The sequence below is a fragment of the Rhinolophus ferrumequinum genome, chromosome 14 (genome assembly GCF_004115265.2).
Source record: "Rhinolophus ferrumequinum isolate MPI-CBG mRhiFer1 chromosome 14, mRhiFer1_v1.p, whole genome shotgun sequence".
Taxonomy (NCBI): domain Eukaryota; kingdom Metazoa; phylum Chordata; class Mammalia; order Chiroptera; family Rhinolophidae; genus Rhinolophus; species Rhinolophus ferrumequinum.
In genome coordinates, this window is record NC_046297.1 from 2,596,613 (window position 1) to 2,618,085 (window position 21,473).

General features: G+C 40.2%; 1 protein-coding gene across 12 annotated transcripts in view; it reads right to left on the reverse strand.

The window, feature by feature from the left end:
- Positions 1-21,473, reverse strand: part of RALYL (RALY RNA binding protein like) — a 499,528-nt gene that overhangs the window by 134,200 nt on the left and 343,855 nt on the right. Inside the window, exon 1 of one of the 12 annotated variants that reach the window (XM_033126907.1) lies at positions 7,559-7,699. The exons of the other annotated variants lie outside the window; for them this stretch is intronic. The gene's annotated coding sequence lies outside the window, so the exon portion shown is untranslated. Of the gene's footprint in view, positions 1-7,558; positions 7,700-21,473 lie in introns of those variants that run through there. 12 annotated transcript variants of the gene reach the window in all.

Consider the following 21,473-nt stretch of genomic DNA (forward strand, 5'->3'; position numbering starts at 1 on the left):
CCATCGTTTTGTGGAAGGACAGAACAGCAAGCAGATGCATTCAAATGTGACCCTTTCATCTGCATATATGTATGGAAAACATCCCCTCAGGATACTACTTCTGTTTTTTCGTGATTCAAAGAATAGCCATACTAGTCGAACAATATATTTTGACTTCTAAAGTTAATTCCTTCATTTCCTCAAGGGGCTTAGAAGCTGATTCTTCCAAGCTAGCCAATATACATATTTTCATCTAACTTTATGTGTTCAATTTCCGAGAGATTAGATATCAAAATTATAGATAACATTTTGAAACTGCAATGAAAATTGAAAGTGCCATAGGTTACTAGATTCTTGCTTTTACATATTCTATTAATTCTGTTACAGAAAATACATTAGTCATGTATAACAAAATGCTTAAAACAGTACCTGGTATATACCAGAATTCAAGAAATGTCAAATATTATTTTCATGATTTCTGGGATTACAATGAATTCATTTACAGCTGCCCCATTTTCCTACTTGGATGAAAGCACAGTTCTAATAATAAAACCATGTAAAATTGGAATTCAAATTTTTATAGTAACCATTTTAAGTTTGGTGGAAGGTAGGCAATTTCTAAACGTTGATGATATTTAAAGCCTAGTTAGATGTGTCACTTGCAGAAAAGCTCATCTAATTAATCTATGTTGACAAGCCCGAATATACTTTTTATTTCTCTGTGGCAGATATAACCTTATACACTCATACCCTAAAAAACAACAGTTAATCCACTCCCTTATTTAATTATATTCTTTTAGTACATCAAATACTCAGCTTCAGCTTAACTATCAATGCCCTTGACTTTCAATGCCACCTTGTGTCGGTGCAATGACTTTTCATTGGCTTCCCACCCCTTGGCAGACTTCTGTGATAGTTGGTACTCAGATTTAATGATGCAGCACTACCAATTCTGACTTACAAAAATGACAATCGAATGTGGCTCAACCAAATAGGCAGACTGTCCAAGAAGCATCATTATACCAGATCAAGGTTTTAAAGAAGTTGCTTTCTAAGCTTCCAAAGGCAGGGCACATTCGACCATACAAGCCCACTTCTTATCCCACCCCACTTTCCAGCAGTGCTTTTTGATGGCCATCTTTTCTTATCAGCATGCAAAAATCTGTGCAGTCAGGACAGGATTGTACAAAGATACATTGATACCTACTTTAACACCAGTTGTATTTGGCTAAGAGCCTAGTTGCTTTACGTGTATCATTTGTTCTCAATAAACACAAACGCACAATATTTTTAACTCTAACATTCTTTGAGAGGGAACTACCATTCTGTAGAGAGCATGAACCTGAAGAACTGGGGAGGAGGGAGGTCAATGCCATGGTTTCTACGTAGGTCTAGACATAAATGCAGCACAGAGTCTTAGAAGGGAGGAACTCAAAGAGTAGGTGATGTGTGACAGCCAAGTTAAGGGACAATGCACAGATGATCACCTTCCACAAAAGTGCCCTTTGCCTTTGGGGAACATTGTGAAATAGAAGTATACATGAGGTAGACAGACAGGTAAGTGATAGGTAGATGGATGATAGACAGATGATGGACAGACAGATAGATGACAGATGACAGATAGATAGATGATAGATAGATAGACAAATGATAGGTAGATGGATGATAGATGATAGATAGATAGATAGATAGATAGATAGATAGATAGATAGATAGATAGATGACAATAGATGATAGATAGGTGATAGACATATAGATACATAGATGATTTATAGATTACAGATAATAGGTAGATGATACATGACAGATAAATGATATAGATAGATGATAGGTAGGAAGATAACAGACAGATAGATAATAGATAAATAGATGATAGATAGGTAACAGATAGATGATAGATACATAGCAGGAGGATGAGAATGACTAAGTGTTCCCACAGGCAGAATCAGTCACAGGAGGTGCCAGTAACAGCAAAGCAAATGATGAAGGGTGTGAGGCAGATCAAGGTGTACCAGCGGTGTTACCTGTCAGCCCTTGTGCCCCTCTGCTCCCGAACTGGCAACTACGGTCCCGTGGAGCGTGCTCAACCAGACCATCCTGACTGTCTGTGCAGACATGGTGCCGTGGAGGAACGCATAAAGTCACCCATTCTCAGCCCACACCAGTACGGACTTCACATAGGGAAGCTCCTCCATACAAGGAACTTCATATCAGGACTGGAGAAACTGCAGATGTCAGATCAGAATTCCCAACAGGCGTTCACAACAGAGAAATCAAGAATTTAACAGTGTCCTCCAGAGAGCCTCACCTATTAAGCCTCAGATCATTTTATTCAGTGTAAACAACCACAAAAAAATATTTTAAACCTAGGGTGTATGGTGCTTCAATTGGTTCTGTAAAAAACAATATCAACATTTGAGATGCAATATAATTTGGAAATTAAAGAGTCCAGCTACTTTCATCTTCACAGTCACATAGGGTATCAATATAAATATGTATTTTGAATAATAATCCATTTTTATCATTGCTATGCAATTTGCAATAATTTTAAAAAATAACTTCAGTAAAGATTTGTATAAGAAAGAATGTAGTAACAAAGATGTGTGTGACAGCTAAGACAATTCATGTTCCAACAGTCATAGGACATCAAGCCAATTGTCCATCTTGACCACTAAAACACAAATGCTACCTCAGTTAAGACTGGCAGCAGGCTTGTTCCTTCCTGTCAACGCCGTAAGAAGCCTTACAACAATTCTATCTAACTATAAATTTATTTTTTCTGATAGCAAAAATTTTGAAGACAGAGAGGGTTAATAGACACGAAATGGGGATATTTATAAGAAGATAAATAAAAAAATATTCTCAATTAAACAACTTTCTGGCCTCTGGATGACCACAGTTTGATTCTTTTTCAATTAATGATTGGATGCCTTGGCTAGTATGATGTATAATGATTTTAAAACATCATTCTTACAGTTTTCATTTGAATAAAAGTATTTCATGAGTCAGAAGTATAGATAATATTCCTCAGTAGTAGATACATATTGGATATGAATTCAGTTACAAATAAAATGTACTGTTCCATTTAATTTTATGTCTTCTCTACACATCCAATGCCCCCGATGCTCTTTTGATCGTGTATCTTTTCATTAACTCTACTTGTTGCCTCCTTTGTGGTCCTCCAATATCCCAAGCACCCAAGGGACTTTGCACATGCTGTTTATGCCTGGAGCTATCCAGAAAAAAGCAGAACTTTCCCTCATTTCTTCTGGGTGCCTGATCAAACATCTCCTTAATCCCAGTGGCTTTTCCTATCTACCCAGTAGAAAATAGTGATTCACCACTCCATCTTCCAAAACTCCTTTTCCCTCTTGCTTGCTTTGTTTTTCTCCATAGTACTTAGCATCACGTGGCATATTATACTATTTATTTGCATTTTACCTTCCCTTCCTCAGTCGAACTTTGTTTGGTACATTGCTACAGTCACAGTTCTAGAGCCATGTCTGGAAAATAATATGCTAGGTGATCAATAAATCTTTCATTAAGTGAATAAACTTCATTAGATGGTTATGGACTGTTCTGGGCAAAGCATTGTATTATGCTCTGGGAATGCTTCAAACAAGAAGAAAAGATATCCCAAATGAAAAAAAATACTGAGAGATTAGTGGAATAAACAGATCATTTTCAATGTCTAAGACATTACATAGAAAGTAAAAGAGACATTACAATATATTTTTTTGAAAAGAGAGAAGAAGAAGGCACATTTGAGTGGAGAAGACTTTTATGGAGGATGTGACATTTGAGTGACACTGTGCATGACGAGACGCGATTTCTATCCTCGCAGATGCTGGTGAAGGCCACCCATCTCCAGGAAGATGTGTGGGCAAAGGCAGGAGAGAAGAGAGTAGGTGAGTTGTGGGGACACCCCAGGGGCCTGATAGAGCCCAGCACACAGGTGACATCCGACAGGAAGCTTCAGCCAGTGACAACGATGTCTGTGTGGCAAGGTCATGTTTGCTGGGATCACTGTCCGGATCAGTGATTCCCAACATTCGGGAATATGAGAACCCTTTCCTCAAACATTGAAACATAATGATAGCCTGTGTGATACAGTTTTTTTAAATAAAATACAAAATATATGGCAAAAGTTACTACTAATTTAGTACAACATTTAAATACATTTTTTTATTAAACATACCATTTTAGAACCAAAAAATGTCTATGTGTGTACATGCACGTGTATCTGACACACATACGGGTGTGTATACGTATTTTTTTAATCACCATACAGGCAATGATATATTCATATGGGCTCGGGGGCCACTGGCAGTAAACCCACGGCCACACGGCTCTGAGCATGTGAGCTCAGGGCCACAGTCTACGCGATGGGAACCATCCTACGTCCTGGGGGAGGACAATGATACAATGAGAGCTACGCTCGGGGAGTGCTGACAGCTACAGGTGGAAGCCACCTTAGAGAACAAACAGTCTGTGCAAGTCACAGAGGAGACCCTGGGACCCACAGAGATGACACGCATTGGCCAAGATCACAGTTCGGGGACGATGGCTAGGATTCACGTGCACGAAGTGATGTCTCCAAGTGTCCCCATAATAAGATGGGTAAGGTCTCCAAACGTATCATTAGCAATCAGAAGGGAATATGTGCTCCCTTTTAGTGAAGGGACATAAACGTTACACATCTCAACTTAGAGGTCCACTGTTTTCTTTGCTGGGACACGGGGATTGTAGTATTTTCAAAATTCGTCATCTAGTATCACGTGGATCCCACGCCAGTTTTTTTCTAAGCAATATATTCAACTTTAAGAATTTATCTCTATGGCCTTTTCAAAAAACCAAGATGTTTTCTCAAGGTCATCTGGACCTTTAGCAAGGGAGTTGAAGATATACCTTGTTTTATACACAGTAGGAGTTTTTGAAAATTTAAACATCGACTGCACACTTTACTAAAGAGAATGATGCAGTATGCGGGGAAAAAAAATCTATATTGCAACTCTAAAGGGAAAAGTTGTTCAGACTCAGGATGACTGAGCCGCAAGCTTAATTTGTAAAAACAGGTTTCCTTATATTAGAGTTCCGTAGCGTGGTTTCTACCTGTTTGGCTCTGGCCAATTCAGCGTCTGATGAAGGCAAACATTGTTTAATACCACTTCACAAATGCTTACGAAACTGACAGTCATTATGCAGTTAATGCGCCGCTAAGGTCTGCGATTGAAATGAACGCTCAAGTTGTTTCGTTTCCCATAGCGATTGCTCTCTCTTCCTCCCCTCTCCTCCTTCTCGTCAGGGAGTTATACATAACCAGTCTAGACAGGAGTGAGGAATGGATTTCAAAGTCCTGAATGAACTTCCAGGGGCCTCGTGCAATGCACACCTTAAGATGGGTTTACAAGTCGGTTTGCTCTCCCTCTGCCGCTCGTTAGCCCCCGACAGACCTATGGGCACCCTTCCCTGTCCTCTTGTTGGGTTCTCTAAAAGAAAGTTGCATTACTTTTATGAGAGGATATTATCTGAAATCTTTATGGAATGAGAAAATTGGAAAGTTTACTCATGTACGTTTTCAAAAGAATCATAAGAATGCTTTCCTTCTTTCCCACATTGAGATTTTAAGTGTGCGATTGTTACTTTAATTGGATTACAATTGCCTCTAGGTTACTTGATGCCTTTACATGATCAACACACACGTAAGAGATAGGATTGAAAATGGAAATGCACTGGATTTTGGTGATGGGATAATTCCGACACTTTTATATCCCCATTGGAGAGCAAACAATTGTATTACCTTCCACTTTTGCAAATGGTATTAGTGTAAGACAGAAATTCACATAAGGACTATTTGCTTTTAGTACTAAGCTTTCTTTATACTTTAATTTTATTGCATTCCTGCTCTCCAATATTTTATCTGCTTAGCAGAGAGAAACAGCTAATGCAACATAATACAGCCAAGTAACACACGTAAGCGACACAGTAGATTTTTTAAAACTGGACCATTTTGTGCACCCTGTTGTGTTCATGGCTGTTTAATTCCACATCTCCTGCCTCGCCTCACGCAGTTCACCATCTCTTCCTGCTTGCTTCATCGCAGACTTCAGCAAGCACGTTGTAGGAAGAGAGACTCAGTACAATTCTTCTATGACTCTTTTATTTGCCGTGTGCATGGAGGGGATGATTACCCATGTGAAAGAGAAATGAGGGGTTATGGAAAGACACGGGAGCAAAGGAGCAAGATGGTTTCGAGTACGTGCATGCATCATTTACATTCATTCTTGGAGAAGGAAACACTCAGCACTAGATGTGTAGGCTTTGGACCAATCGTTTTCACAGGAAAAAAGAGCAGTTATCATACGTTGTTTCTGAACCACAAGAAAGAAAGGGCATGAAAAGACAATCGGACATTTAAGGCTGACTGGCAGTCCCAGCCCTCGGAGTGTTCTGTGGCACATAGAACTTCTCTGAAGGAGAGAAATGTTAGTGTGGAAGCTGTAAGTGAAAACGGGGACCAGAGAATTCATGACTGCACTCAAAGCAGACTGTATTCTCTCATCCTTTGGCCTTTGAGAGCAGAACTGCCGCACATCGCCTTTCTGTGTTTTCAAACAGAGGGTAACATCTCAGGTCATCAGAAAGCATACTAAAAGTGCTGACTCTGACTACAGAACAAGTTGTAGCTGCCTGTCCACGATCGGGGACAGAGTCCGTGATAGCACACACTGGACTAACCACGGCGGTATTTCCTTCAGACAGCAGGAGAGAGAAAGTGAGAAAGAGTTGGCTCCCGAGGCAGATGTGTGTTGGAGAGCTTTTCATGACAGGCACATTGCTTGCCATAAAACAGCTTTATTCTAAGATGCTTTGATTTTTCACTAAATCCTAATGGCTTTCAATCCCCTCGTCTTTGTTCTGGACTTTCAACCAGGGTCATCGTGCTGATCTTTTTCCGAGAATCAGTTCCTTTCGGATAGATTACAGATGACTCCTTTTAACCCTTTGAAATGGTGCCTGTAGTGAATTATGTTACAAATACGCGCTGGACCAAGAAGTTTGGCAAAGAATATCCTGTGAAACACTCCGCTTGCCCTGACAATTACCTCTCTCCTCTCCATTCTGAACTATTTCATCTCCTCTGAGAGTTATAATTGAAATTGGATGAATAAATAGAAGAGTTAGGCTTGTTTTGCCAGGAAAGAAAATCTATCATTCTTAGAAAAGAGAGAGAGAGAGAGAGAGAGAGAGAGAGAGAGAGAGAGAGAGAGACTATCCAGTGATCCTGCCTGAATGAAGGACGCTGAGCTAGACTGAAATTACATTTGATCTGTTTCTCTGTTGATTTTGTCAACCTTTCTGAGGGTTTCCATAGTGACAAGTGAATTACCCCTTCTCTCCCGACAACATCTTTCAAGCATGTCACAGGGATAACGTAAAGGTTATGGTGAGAAAAACTACAGTCTCTTTTTCTCTCCTTGCAGGATCTATCTGAAGAAGTCATCGTTAGCCTTTTAAGAAATCAAGGAGGTTTCTCCCACCACCGTCCTATGAAAAAGTTGGTCAGAATTTATAATCCATCTCTGATGTCTGCGTTTGTTCCTGCACTGGTCATTCTGAAAACCGCCCCGACTTTCTAAGAAGTGACTGCTGAGACCCACGGAGACAAAGGAGGGGTGGTGCTCCCCGCTTGCAGGGACTGCTGTCTCACTGACAGAAGGTAAGCAGCGATCACACAGTGAAAGCAGGGTAATAACCATTCTCCGGAAATTACAGGGGAGACGCCACAGCCTGTCCACTTACTCTACGGGAGGCAAATCTGACGGAGAAAACTGTATTCCTTCACTGCTTCCAAACCGCCATCAGGGGAGTTCTCCAGTGAAGCCTGCACCACTCACGAGCTGTGCTTGTGTCTATGTGGAATTCAGAACGGGTTCATCTGTTCAGCAAGAACACCAACACTGAGAAACCTGAACCTGAAAGATAAACAAAACGCTGGTCCAATAGTGACAGGGATTAAACTCTGTCCTTTAGGTTCCTATGTCTTTTAGCCACTCGAGACCATGTAGGGGTGTGTTTTAATTTTGCAAACCAGCTAAATTCTTGCCTTCTCTGAGATCCCACTGCACTTTGTTCAATTATTACAGCTGTGATCACTCTGAGTTTTGCCTGTTTCTCTAGAGCCACGGCTTCTCAGGCAAAGCAGGAACTGCCTGTGTACCAGGATACCCCCAAGCCTCATCAGGGAGGGGAACACACTAAGGTCTCAGGCTCCGAGTGTGCCTACTATGTGCCCAGGGCCCGTCCTCAGAGAAGCCTTCCACGCTGCCTTCTCCCACCTTCACCCCTGCTGCCTCGTTTGAGTCTTCACACCTCTCTTCACAGTATTTGGGGCACATGCTGGTCCGCACGTGTTTCCCAGTGTCACCTCAAATGGATGGGGGACAAGGTCTTCTGCAGTTTGACCCTCTCTGCTCTGAGAGCGGTGCCAGGCACTCAAACACTCCCAGAGTGCCTGCTTTCAAATCTCCTTTATGTGCAATTACGGTGTCTGAGCTGCAGATTTTCCTTGAAATACAGAAGGATTTACACACCACTGGAGAATTTCTCTGTCCTCAGACTGCCTGATCATGCCCTGAGTCTTGCTTTCCAGCCCAAAGCAGGAGACATTTTCCTCCGTCCAAATCCTTTTTGAGTGTGAACGCACTCAGGCTACTTACTGACAGCAGGATGGATCGTCCCCACAAGTCTTAACAGAAGGATTATTTCAGTGTCAAGGGTATTTTTAGACTTAAGTAATTACTACATTTCATAATCACGGAGACAAGAAGTTTTCAGCAGGATTCCTGTCCAGCTGCCTTGACTTTTCTCTAACGAACTGTTTCATGAGACTGCGTCGTTTATAGCTCACTGTATTTATCTGCACATAACTCGAAACGCTAGAGAGGTTTCCTTGTGTTTTCTCTAACAGTGAAATTAAAATGTTCCAATACTGAAAATAAGTCAGGTTTTTCTGACCGATATGGAATACACATCACATTCCACACGCCCTCCCTGCTTCCTTTTTCTCCGTCGCACTTTATAGTCACCTGAAACACGTAGTCCGTATTTGCTTGTTTGTTTTTCTCCCATCTGTCTCTGCCTACTAGAACAGAAGTTTTCTGAGGACAGGGCTATCTTCCTTTTAGTGATGTCTGTCCAAGTTCAGATCAGCTCCTGGCACAAAGTAGCCTCTTGGCAAATATAATATTTGCTTGAATAAATGACTTTTTATAACTAAATGTAAATTACAAAGCAATACAACCACAGACTATTTTTCAATGAATTCAGCCAACAGCCAAATTCATGCTCATTGACTAAAGTTATTTTCTTACTTAATGCAAATACTTGTCATTTTAGGTCTATCTTTTGGTCTTAAGGTTAATTTGAATGAGTTCACTGATTTGAATGAAATTATATATAGTCACAGGTGTGGAGATCTATTTTAAATTTACTGAAACAAAGTCAAAACCAAGAAGCAAATTCTCCTCAATAAAAGGTACCCATGCCCTAAGACCAATAAACCATAAAACCTATTATAATCAAACAAAATTAATACAGTGTTTGTGTGACACATGTGGGATATATATTTATGATATGAATAAATATGTCATTGATGATTATTAGGCAGAAATAGCCTAGTGGCATAATGACACATACGATATTAATTTGATTATTACAAAGTGCAATTAAATTAGTACTTTTTTACATTGTTACTTTTTATTATAATTCACACTAATCTGAACAATTTTTGCAAAGACCATGTAAAAATTTAACTTTGTTCACTATAAAACAACCCCTCACGGAGCCTCACCCATCATCACACATTGACAGATACACATCAAAGCAAACACCCTGACTCCTACTCATCAATGTTCAGTGAAATTTGTCCCGGCAATCTTGTATCAGAGTTGACTTTCTGAGGTTCCATATAGGGATTTCCATCTTATCAACCCCTTTCTACGTTATTTTTCTCACCTCAGGGCATATAAAGCATTCACTCTTGAATTTTTACATCTGGGACTAGTTGCTTGAGTCCTGGAGGGCTTTAAACCATCAAAACTGGGGACCTCAAATATACCTGATGAATTAGGGCCAACTTCCACGGTACCTTCTGCAGGACAGGTAGGAAGATGAGAGGAAATCAGGGCTAGTGGCAGAAGGAGAGAAGGCTTTGGTAAAACCTGAACCTGAGAAACCTGCAGCCAAACAAATATGGAGGAAGAAATGCTTACATAAGGGACAGAAGGGGCAGCTGAAGAGAGAGGACAGCTCCAGGCATCCCATCCTTTTCTCTACCTTCTTCAGGAATCCAGTGGAACCACAAAAGACTCTAAATAGCCACAGCAATCTTGAGAAAGAAGAACAAAGTTGGAGGTATCCTGTTTCCCCGAAAATAAGACCTAGCTGGACAATCAGCTCTAATACGTCTTTTGGAGCAAAAATTAATATAAGACCATGGTATTATATTATATTATTTTATATAAGACCAGATCTTGTATTATAGTAAAATAAGACAGGGTCTTATATTAATTTTTGCTCCAAAAGACACATTACGAGCTGACTGTCCAGCTAGGTCTTATTTTCGGGGAAACACGGTATCACACAACCTGATATCAAACTATATATACTACAAAGTTATAGTAATCAAAACAGCATGGTAAAAACAGACACATAGATCAGTGGAACAGAATAAAGAGTCCAGAAATAAACCGACGCCTATATGGTCATTTAATCTATGACAAAGGAGCCTGGAACATACAACGAGGAAAGGTCAGTCCCTTCAACACATTGTGCTGGGAAAACTGGACAGTCACGTGCAAAAGAATGAAACTAGACCACTCTCTTACACCATACACAAAATTAACTCAAAATGGATTAAAGACTTGAATGTAAGACTTGAAATCATAAAACTTCTGGAAGAAAACACAGGCAGCAAGCTCCTTGACATCAGTCTTGGCAGGGATATTTTGGATTTGACACAAAGAAAAGAGGCAGCAAACGCAAAAAATAAACAAGCAGGACTTTATCAAACTAAAAAGCTTCTGCACAGCAAAGGAAACCACCGTCGAAATGAAAAGGCAGCTTGCAGAATGGGAGAAGATATTGGCAAGCTATCGTATCTGATTAATATCCTAACTACAATAAGGAACTCATACAACTCAATAGCAAAAAACTGACAAACAATCTGATTAAAAGATGGCAGAGGATCTAAACAGACATTTTTCCAAAGAAGACATACAGATGGCCAGCAGGCACATGAAAAGATGCTAAACATCAGGGAAATGCAAATCCATGCCTCAGTGAGACACCACCTCACACCTGTTAGAATGGCTGTCATCAAAAAGACAGGAGGTAACAAGTGCTGGCGAGGACATGGCATGCCTTACATCGTTCTGTTGCGAGTGCTTTATTTCCTTGGGGACTAGGGCCGTATGACTTCAGGGCCGCTGAAGAGGCACTGCACTGGGGGGGCGCTGCAGAAGACTCAATAAAGGGACAGGGCCATGCCATTCGCGATGTACTGAAATCGAGGAAATGAGGTCTCCTGGAACTCGTCCCAGGGAGGGAACTCTGCGGGGTTTAAGAAGAGCTGAAATGAGAGCTAATGGTATGTAGGGGGTCACATGGGGTGCCAGGCTTTCATCAAAGGGTTTTATGCGGATCACTCCCTGGATACTGAAAGCGATCCCACCATGGGTGTGTGTATTATTATCATTCTCATTTCACTGTTATTATTGTTGTTATTATTCTTGTCCTCGTCGTATGTTTCAGTAAAATGAGGCTGAGAGATGACGGGTTCTATGACAGCTTTGCAGGGAGCAAGTGGCAGTGCCCTGCTTCAAGCCGGCTGATCTTTCTCCAGAGCCAGGTGCCCTAAAATGCCATGGGGCCACTTCCGCCATAGGAGGTGGGGACGCATGGGGACATGCTTCCATAACAACGAGTGCTGCCAAACTAACTTCTAAGGGGTGGATGCAACGAAATACAAGGCTTTGGCAGGCGGGAAGGACATGCAAGTTCAAAACCACAGCGGGCCGCTCCGCTCTGCAGTGGTGACGTCCCTTTCTCATCCATGTCACCTGGCCTGTCTCGCCTCCCATGCCCCAGCCCTCACCCTTTCCTCCAAATAAATCTCTAAAAGAACATTTAAGGAATACCCAAGAGTATCAAACTAGTTAACTGGAACCGTGTGATACTCACGTTTCAGAGAATGACTGGAATCACAAAACACTAACACTGAAACGGTGTGAAGAAGTGAAGCTGCCCAGATGTCTCACTCACTGATGTCTGGTGCACAGCAGACAGCTCTTACATGTTTGCCATTTGCCGGATGGGAACCTGGAGGCATCTGGAAGGCTGGACCTCAGGAAAACTGAACCAAGCACCTCCCGCGGGTCTAAAATGTGGGGCTCCGCGGAGTTAGCCCAGAGACCACGTGATCCCCAGAGTTATTTCCTTCACTGGTTCCTACAAGCGGTACCTCCACTGTCCTTGCATCAGCTTTTCTCAGGTTGGATAGAAAGTGGCCCCATGAACGCGTCTCTGACGTCCTTCTCGTCACTCTCCAGTGCAGGGGACACAGTGGGCCTTCTTTACCCTCTTCTCGCGTCAGGCCAGCTGTCCCTGTGGTCACTCTGCCTTTTCTCCTCTCCAATATGAACTCTGTCTTCTTTCTTAAAACATCTCCTTGCTAGTACAGGCCCCATACATCCCTCACAAAAGGCCTGCCATCAGGGCCTTTCAGGGATACCAACCAAGCCATGTTCAACCCGGAACAATCACCAATCCACATTTCCACAATTAAAAAAACAAAACATATCTACACCTTTTTACACGTTTATGTTAGTGAGCTGCTGTCTTGCCAAATGCCTCTGGAACTGGACCCACATCTATTAGTGGGGTGATCTAAAAAGTTATTAATTAAAATATCCAGCGGCTATCATATTAACATATCAAATGAAAGTTGAAATGAAAACTATTTTATTTTAAAAGATACAAGTTTTCTTGTCATTTCATCTAGTACGTCAGTTTATTAGTATATTTGTGATTGCTCTTTTTTAAATCTGAGGAAACATAAATTTCCTAACATTTGCTCCAAGCTGTCATTTATAATAATGGTCCAAACTAGGGAATGAAGCATCATTCTAAAGTTTTTTCCCCTAATTGGTGCATTAAATGGTTTTATGTATCTGTAGAAGACTTTTCTAAGTTTTTTTTTTTTTTTGTAAATTGTAATTAGATTTTATTATTAAGACTTTATTCATTTCTTTGGACTTTCTCTAGTTTCTTAGACTCTAATCTCAAGAAGGTCTTTGACATCATTAAGTTTTTGAAATATTTAAAACTTATAAGCATTAAACTCAGTTGAAATATTTCTCCTTTATAACTCCTTTATGGACTATATTTTCACTGAGTCTGATCAGTGGTAATTATTTTTGAGCGTCCTCACTTTTGCTGCTCCCTCTTCTTTGTATGGTTTCCTTTCCATCTTACTTCATCTTTTCTTTTAGCCTACCTTTGATTATTCAGACAGCTTTTTCTTCTTGGAGGGCTTATGTTCCCATTTACATCTGGATAAATTTGCATTGTGCCAAAGATAATGGCATTCTATCTTTTTTTATATATTTTTTATTTTTTATGACATCCTTTGGATAGATCTAAATATTTAATGGTTACTAAGACAATTTTTGAAAAAAGAAGAGTAAAGCATATACAATTAAGTTAACCTTGAATTTCCTAGAGATCATAATTAAAAGTATAAACTGAATTATTTATGCCTATTTAAAGAGTTTTCCTCACTTCATCATATTTTAACAAACATTGGTCGTTACACACTAACAACGAAGCAATCCGAAGCCTAAAGCAGCGTGAAATGTCTTTGGGATGACAGTCACATAAAAGGTACTGTATCTGTTAGAAATGACCTCACAGACATGTGAACACAATAGTAAAGGTTCCTGGAGATGAGCATGATGTGGGCAACTGCTGAGCCACGTTCCCTGCAGGTGTTTTATTCATGAAAAACACGTCCTCGGTAGCTCCTAACTGTGTCTCAGACACAGCATTTGGTCTGTGTCTTGAGATGGAGGGAGACCACTGAGGTTACAAAGAATAATGGGGAGAAATTAAAGCATCTTGAAGTCTCAGTAGTTTCCGTGATTATGAAAATTATGTGTGGAATTTCACTATACCAGAATTTACAAAATAAGAAAGATATACTCTATTATTCATTCATCTATCCATCCCTCCCATCCCATCCATCCATCCATCCATCCATCCATCCATCCATCCATCCATCCATCCATCCCTCCGCCTATCTATCCTAAAACCACAGAGTTGTGAGCTGTAGCACTACCAGAAAAGCCATGTCAGATGCTTGGGGGGTGCATCCTACCCAGTAGCCAGACTGTAGCTGGAGAGGATGCTTAAAAAAGCAGAGAAGATGCAGGGCAGTGGTGCTGACCGGCAAGTGGTATCTGAATCGGAGAAAGGCAAAATGTAGCAAGTTGCCACGGGGAAACGAAGCGTGGACAGTCCTATTGCACAAATTGCTGATTCCCTGGGTTTTGCCTTTCTTTTTTCTGGTTCATTCTATCTTTGTCAACTTCTTCCACCAACTTGCCCTGACTTTCTTCTTTCTCGCCTCTGAACTAGAGCATCTGGTTTTATATTTCTATTCTATTTTTTTTCCTTTTCTGTCTTCTATCTATATAAAATTGTACTTGAGTGTAGCTATGTGGTTGTGGAGTGTAAGTAGGGGGTAGGTCACCTCAGATTCCTGTGGTATGAGGCAGGGAAATGATGCTTAAAAAAAAGGCTGGACCACAAGAATCTAGCACTTTTACTGTTTGATGCCTTGCATTTTCTGCTTTAAAGAAGTATACTTTATCATGCTGAGGACCAAATGTTATTATTTTACATCATCACCCCTTGTGTCCACCAACATTAGCTTTGTGATGTAAACAAGGTAAACACATATGAGATATTTGAATTAAAAAAACTCCACTGATTAATGAAAGAAGATGAATGGAACCACATAAACAATTGTTGTTTACTTTGTGCCACGGATTTTACTTATGTGACTTTATTTGGTCTCAAAGCAGCTATGAGAGGAAGGAGTCATTATCTCCTTTTACAGATGAGGGGACTAAGGTTTAAACGTCAAGTTCACAAAGCTGACAAGAAGCAGAGCTGGAAATCGAATCCATGTCTGTGAACTGCACACGTCACGCCCAATCCGTGATACCACTATCTATGGATTGAACAAATTGACGTCAGACAACGAAACCAAATTCAGAAAACAGTAGAGAACAGAGAACACGATTTGGATTTCATTCCAGTTTGAATTGGCTGGGATTATTTCCATCACTTTGGAAAATATACCTGCTTTTAATGTGTGAGACAATGGGGGAGCAAATTTGCTACCTGGGATTTCAATATAGAATGCGTTCTGACACTGTCCCATCCCGCTACTCTAAGTAGAGGGTTCTAGAGATGGGTTTACAAGGATTCTAAAGAAACTTATGTAACGGCAAAATAGGAGTCTAATCAATGCATATGATATATGATACCAACCTAAAGTCCACTGTGGACTTAGAAAACATTCCTCAGGGATATGAATCAAGTGGGTTAGAATGACCTGGAGAAAGCTTCCAATTAAAAATAGATAAAATTAAGTCAGAAAGTTAAGGGCATGCCACACACACACACACACAAACACACACACAATCTTGCACATATTGGGCTAGACTTATGACGGTTTGTGCACAGTTCAAAATGGTACAATTGAAAGTGGGCAAAGACCAATACCAACCACTGTGTGATTCCTCACGGACTTTTAAAACAAACTACTAGCTAACTGTAAATTTCTACTTATGGATCATAGGCAGCATATTTTGCTTTCTAATGATAATTTCAAAATTGATACTCCAAAACTTCTAATCATTTCCATGTAAAATGTGCATAAAATTTCTGTTAGTCATATATACAGAGGGTGACAAATATATATACACATTTTAAGAAAGGAAAAATCTACTGCAATTGTCATACTCGATATAGACCGATAACAAAAGATGACTACAAGTCACATGTGACTTCTATAGTTATAAGAGGTGCTCAAAGTGGTTCCCATCAGCGTCTAGACACTTCTGATGACGGCAAACCACAGTTTCCACATGTATATGTATTTTTGGCATCCCTGATATTAACAACATTTCTTTCATCCTGTTTGCAACGTGGAACCCACACTGCAAATTCCCTAATTCCTTTCCTGTTCATATTTCCTTCTTATCATCACACCAATGAACTACTGCAGCCTGCGGAGTTGAACAAACTGAATTTCAAGTATAATTTAGCATTACACAGACCGAGGGCATTTCCGAATCCAGGTTCTATCCTACTTTGTATGTGTGTGTGTGTGTGTGTGTGTGTGTGTGTGTGTGCGTGTGCGTGTGCGCGCGCGCGCGCGCGCGCGCACGCTAATGGGCTTACAACCACCTGGATGGTCTCTGACCTCAAATGCGTTCAATGAGAATTATTTGAATAAACCCTGCTTGCCATCAGCAGACCTCCTATGTGGACAGGACCCATGTGAAGGAAATTCCTGATTCTCTCACCATTGTAAAAACCACTTTCAGATGTTTCCTTAAATGGCCATGGATGCAGAAACTGGAGCTCTAAGGTGGAAAAAGGAGTCTCACAATGTATTTCCCAAACTGCCTCCTTTAGTTGGGTGAACACTACATCTCGTGCTATCTTTAAGTCATGCCTCGGAAAGCTTCAGAAAGCTCACGTGGACTACTGTGCAATAAATATTCAAAGGCATTATTAGGGGGCCCACAAAATATGAACACAAATACGGCATGCTGAAAAGATGATTATTCAATTAAAGCAGGTTCCCAACTTCTAAGACGACAAAAATAAACGTTCGTAAGAAAATACTCTAACAGAGAGGGAACTGAGATATCAGCTTGGACCTATTTGATTTTGATTCAATGAGAAAAACTATTTCTGTTTGACTTTTGCTGTTTTCTGGGGGCGTAGATGGTACATGTCTCTGTAAAAACCTATGTTTTCCCCTGGATTGAATTAACTTCACTCTTCACTATAAAATTTAGGACGCCATCTATGATCCTTCATTGAAATGAAATTTAACTTTAATTCTTTTCATATATCCAATACATATACTTTGTGCATTCACATTGTGCCACTTGGATGAAGAATCATGTAGTTTTTATTTTAGTGGTGAATACAGACATCAGATGAGTGCTAACAGGAGAGAACTCTATTCTTTAAATCCATAATAGGAGCTCTGGAAGTATACGTGTGGCCCTGTGACAGGGTATAAGCAGCAGCCCTGGACAGTAAGTTGGTCCACTCTTCTCAGAGCCTACATGACAGTGCTGTGCAAGGAGCATTGAAAGAGTCACAGGTGACCACAAAGTATCAGTGAGAGTTACTGAGATCGGCGAACAGCTTATAGGAGTCTATTGATGTATGAACGGACGATGGTGCACAATTGGCATCAGACAAATAACGCTGATAGAAGTTATTCTTAGGTTGTTTGCTACCAATGTGTAATCCTACTCCAAACAACTGTTCATTACTCAAATTGAGACAATAATATTATAGTTAATAGAATTCTAATAAGATAGAAACTGCCCAGGTCCTCGCAACTGTAGATACACTAGCACAGGGCGAATACGTTGACCTGCTGTGATGAGCAAAAGGCAGAGGGTACGTCACACCTGCAAGGACTAGCTACTTAGGGGGACAGTGACACTTACTGGGCGTCTTTCTCATGCAGACGTGGAGGATGCTACAGGACATAATAAAGGTAGAGCCAGTGGGCTGAAAGTTTTCAAGAGTGGAGATGGAATTGAACCGACAACGTTAGTTTCAGTTTCTACTCCACATGATCGCAGATAAGCGTGCCAGGACTAACCTCTAATTACAGGACAGGATAAACGTCATTTATCCATTGGGTTCAAAGCCTCAACCCTCATACGGAATGCTGACCATGTTCTTTCCTATCAGTTAGGAATCAGTTGCAGAGAGCAGACTCACTTCTACGTACTTTATACAGAAAGGGATTTACTCCAAGGCACAAAAGAGCTTACAGACTCACTGAGAGGAATGAGGAAACCGGCTTTACATGGAGCTTTCCTCAAAGTCTCTCAAAGCCACAGCACACGACTGAACAGCCAGACGGGCCGCTGCCATCTGGAGGCTAGGGACCCACTTTGGGGGGATGCAGTAGGCTGTGTCGTTGTGTTAGAAGCATGCCCCCACTGCCATCCATTGCTACAGGTCACATGCCTGGAGACTAGGAAACAACAGTTAGCTCTGGAAGCAGGCTACGCCAGTTACAACCGACATCAGCAAAATAAATGGCTCGTGCTTTGCATTTTTAACTTCCCAGCCTCTGAAGCAGAGCAAGAGACAGAGATGGATACTGTTTGCCTGTCTATTAGACTCATCATCTGTGGGGAGCAGCATATAGGAAATGTCATATTACGTCCACTCAATGCATTGCTTTGCCTCAACAGAATAAAGCAGAGACAATTATGAAACTTCTCTGAATAGCAGTGATAACAGTTTTTAAACAAAAACCTTGTCATGTTTCTCTCCATTCTCTCCACTTAAAAATGTCTAATGGTTTCCATTCAGGTAATGAAATCCATGGGAATAGTAGCAATGGATTCACAAGAGGGACAAGTTAGTCCGTGCTCATACAAAAGCGAGGGGAACAAGAGAGACAAACCTTCGGTTATGAAAGAAAGAAACCATGGAGATGCAGTGCACAGTGCAGGGCATACAGTATCAGAACGACTGTGCAGGGGGACGGATGGGTAGCAGACCTGCCGTGGTTACCACACCTGAAGGTACAAGGCATGTAAATGTGGAATCACTCCGTGGTTCACCTGAAACCAATCCAGTGGACTACGCCAACTATACTTTAATGAAACATTTCAAAAAAGTTTACAACCTAAGTGGGGCAGACAGTGACTGACAACACGATCCCACAAGCCCAGACTGATACTTCTGTATGGGATATTCATGCGCGTAAAACTGATATCGTGAAATAAATACACAGAGACGTGTACAGAGGACCAACGTGGGGCTCGATACCTTCACAAAGTGAACACACTCTGTCATCAGTACCCAGGTCAAGACGCTGGCCCCTTCCTGTCTCTTCCCAGTCACCTCTTCCCAAAGTTTGCCACCATATTAACTGCTAACACCATAAAGTAGTGGTATCTGTTTTTGAACTGTATATACATAGAATCATACCCTGTGTACCTGTGGCTTCTTGTGCTCAAAATTATGTTTGGCCATTTGAAAATGTAGGTGGGGACCACAGTTGTCTGTCCATTTTTATTGCTATTTGATTGGATCAACACACCACACCTTTTTTGTGTGTGTGGCCATTTTGCTGTTGGACTTTTGGGTGGTTTCGAGTTTGCAGCTATTAGAAATAACACTCTTATGAATATATTTGTGAAAACATATATATTTGCTTTTAGGGGGTATATATTTAGATCTAGGCGCAGAATTACTAATTCGTAAGGTAATGGACGATCAGCCTTCACAGGTCTGACCAAGACTGCTTTAATTATTGAAGAGATAGACTTTCTGATGTGCATCTATCAAATGGCTCTCTCACTGGCAACGCATGGGGGTTCTACACATTCCTCATCCTTGGTGACGTTTGTCAGTGTGTTTACTTTAGTCATTTTGGTAGGTGCATTCTGGGATATCACCATAGTTTTAAGTTGCATTTCCCTAGTGACTAATGAGGTTGAAAACCATTGTGTCTTTGTTCATTTGTATATCCTCTTTTCAAAGAGCTATTTCAAGTTTTTCCACATTTCTCTGTTGAGTTGTCAGTGTTTTTTTTTTTTTTTCAATTTGATTTGTAGAAGTTCTTTACAAATTCTGGATAGGAGCCCCTTGTCATACATATGTGTGTGTGTGTGTGTGTGTACACACACATGTATACAGAGGGTGCCAAAAAATGTATACACATTTTAAGAAAGGAAAAAAGTGTATTAAAATTATAATACTCAATATATACTGATGAATACAAGTCACATTTGACTTCTGCAAGTACAAGAGGTGGTTACCATCAGCGTAATTTTAATACAGTTTTTTCCTCTCTTAAAACGTACACATTTTTTTGGCCACCCTCTGTATATGTATATATGTATGTATATATGTATGTATGCACATACACATGTGTATGTTCTTCTATACTATCTGTGTCTTGCTTTTCACTCTCTAAATAATGTACCGGATAAACACAAGTTCTTATTTTTAATGAGCTCCAATTTTTTAAGCTTTTCCTATTGTGGTTATTATTTTCTGTTGTCTTTAAGAAACGTTTGTGCCCACCAAGATAATGAAAATATGCTCTTACGATTACTTATAGAAGTTTTATTATTTTCACATGTTGATCTCCAATTGAAATTAATTTTTTTATACGGTGTGAGGTGCGGGGGGTCAAGATCAGTGTTTTTATCTCTCTCTCTCTCTCTCTCTCTCTCTCTCTATCTATCTATCTATCTATCTGTCATCTATCTATCATCACCATGTTACTGGAGGCCCAATTTATCCCACAAAGCATACCAAGACTATCTTTTCCCTCCTGCAGTGCAATGTCACCTTTATTAGGAATCAATTGACCATACACGTGTGAGTCTATTCTGCATTCGATACTCAGTCCCAATTTTCTGTTGGTTTACCCTTCGAGCATTACCACACACATTGTCTTAATTATTGTAACTTCATACAACACCAAGTCTTGATGTCTAGTGGTGTATGTCTACCCTTTTTATTTTTTGCTTCATGAGTGTTTTTCTGTTCTTATGCTTTTGTATTTCTATACTAAATTTTACAATAAGATTGCCAGTTTTCATTTTAAAATTGATTGGGATTTTGATTAGGATTGCATTGAATCTATACATTAATTTAGTGATAAATGGTACCAGAGTAGTAGGTCTTCAAATCCATGAACAGGTTTTGCAGGTTTCAAGGTCTTGCCCATCTTCAATTAAATTTATTCTGAAACGTTGGAGCTTTTAAAAGCTACTTTAAATGACGTTTCTTTAAACTTTTATTTTCTATATATTTATTGCTCTTGATGGCATATAGAAAAAGTTTCACTTTGCATATTGACCTTTTAGAATTGCTAAACTAATTCTAACATATTAAGCCAGTTTACATTGCTTTAGATTTCCTATATGTCAATCCAATTATCTATAAATATATATATTTAATTCCTTTTGCAATGGCTATGACCTCCAGTGTATTACTGGATATGAATGGTGAGAGTGGGCATCCTTTTTTCTCTCTTGATTTCAGGGCTAAAAGTTGTAATAATTTACCACTAAGTATGAATTTGCTCTTGTATGCATAATTTTTATTTTTAGAACCTCCTTATTGCATTAAAG